Source organism: Myotis davidii, unplaced genomic scaffold, assembly GCF_000327345.1.
Source record: "Myotis davidii unplaced genomic scaffold, ASM32734v1 scaffold1396, whole genome shotgun sequence".
In the NCBI taxonomy this organism is placed as follows: Eukaryota; Metazoa; Chordata; class Mammalia; order Chiroptera; family Vespertilionidae; genus Myotis; species Myotis davidii.
Window position 1 is genome coordinate 57,722 of NW_006287916.1, and position 2,305 is coordinate 60,026.

A 2,305-nucleotide genomic window follows, 5' to 3' on the forward strand; every position below is an offset into this window, starting at 1 on the left:
CAATAGGGGGTGTGCAGGAGGCAGCTGATCGATGTTTCTCTCTCATCCATGTTTCTAACTCTCTATTCCCTCTCCCTTCTTCTCTGTAAAAAATCAATAAAATATATTTTTTAAAAAATTATATACCCTAATTCTCCTGATTTGGTAGTCTAGTAAGCAGTTAATAGGAATTATACTTATTTAACTCGAGGTTTTCACTCTCTTCTTTTCTAACTGCTCCCAAATTATCTGTTTACTAATGTGTTCTACAGTTTTACACTCATTTGCATTATAGTTTGTGAGTAATCCTCAGAATCCATTTTTTAAATATGTTTGTTGATCTACTTCTAGCATCAGCTATTGCTCCATGATTATTCTTGACATTTAAAAAAACATTGTGTGTATTGTTGAAAGTTATACAGATGTACCCTTCCTACCCCCCCCCCCCATTGACCCCTTCTAGCCCATCCCCTTCCCCTGCCCCAGGCCTTCACCACTATTGCCTATGTCCATGGGTTATGCATATATGCATATAAGTTCTTTGGTTAATCTCTTTCCACCTATCCCCATATTCTTGACATTTTAATTTAGAATTTTGACTTATGTAGTGACTTGAAATAAAGAAAGTATCTATCTGTCCATGGTACAGTTAAATACTTTGAATTTATAGTTGAGTAAATTGAAAATTATATTATGGGATATTTTTAAAATAGGATTATAATTTGTGCATATACTTAACAAGAAATATTCAAACTTATATGAGAAAAACTATGAGACATCTCCAGAATGCATAAAATTATCTTTGAGACAATGGAAAAACACATGATATTCTTAGCTAAAAAGATGACTACCAAAAGATGACAACTCTTCTTAAGTTAATTTATAAATTAATGTTATACAAGTAAAAACTGGATTAAAATTTATTTCTGGAGTTATATTAGTTGATTAAAATTTTTATCTGGAAGAACATTAAGAAAGAAAAACCCTAAAAAGACAGGAAAACCCTAAAAAAATAAGGTAAGTGATAGGGGTGCTAGTCTTAGCAGATATTATTGGAACATGAACCACAAAATTTTTATCTGGAAGAACATTAAGCAAGAAAAAGCCAGGAAAACCCTAAAAAAATAAGGTAAGTGATAAGGGTACTAGTCTTAGCAGATATTATTGGAACATGAACCAAACAGACTAATGTAATAGACAAACTAATGTAATTAGACTAATATAATAGAATAAAAAATCCAGAAGTAGTCCCAAATGCATATAGAAATTGATATGTAGGATAAAGATAGCTCATCAAAACAGTGCTCCTAGAAAGATATTTTAATAAGTGATGTTAACATAACTGAATAGCTACAGGGAAGTGATAAAATTTGATCCTTCTTGAATCATACACCAGAAAAATTTCCAAATGTATCACAGAAGTCATGCGACTACTCACCCACATGTATATATCAATTCCTTTATAATTTGCAAATGGAAAGACTTTAATGATAAAGATTCAAAAATCTAGAAGAAATAGGGTAATGACAGATAAATTTGCACAAAAAATAAAAAAGAAATTTGCATGGAAAAAAGCTATAAGGAAATTAAAATAAAAAAACTGGGAAAAGTATTTGTGAATTACAATGCAGACCAAGGGTCACTATATCTAATATAAAACAAATTCTAAAAATACACTAAGAAACGAGTAACCCTAAGAAAAATTGGCAGAAGTTAACTCAAAAGTAATAATGAATGCTAATGGTTTTACATAAATTGAAAAAATACTCAACCTTATGTATATTGAAAAATGTAAATTAAAATTACAGTAACATACAGTTTCTCAATCATCTTAATAATAAAAAAATTGACAATATATTCTGTTGGCTGGTGGGAATACAGGAAGATACACCTATAAGGAGAGGAATTTGCAATATCTAGCCAAGTTATATTTGTATCTTGGCCCCAGAAATCCCAATTCTAGGAATTTACTTCAAATATGTGAACAAAAGCACCAAAACAGCTACTCACAGGAAAACTATTTTCAATAGAAAAAGACTCAAACCTTAAGTCAAATATCCATGAATAAACGTAGTTGAATAAATTATTATACATCCCCATAATGAAGTACTATGCCCTTTTATTAAAGAATAAAGAATATGGCCCTGACTGGTTTGGCTCAGTGGTTAGAGTGTCGGCCTGCAGACTGAAGGGTCCCAAGTTCGATTCCAGTCAAGGGCATGTACCTTGGTTGCGGGGGCATCCCCAGTGGGGAGTGTGCAGGAGGCAGCTGATCAATGTTTCTCTCTCATTGATGTTTCTAACTCTCTATCCCTCTCCCTTCCTC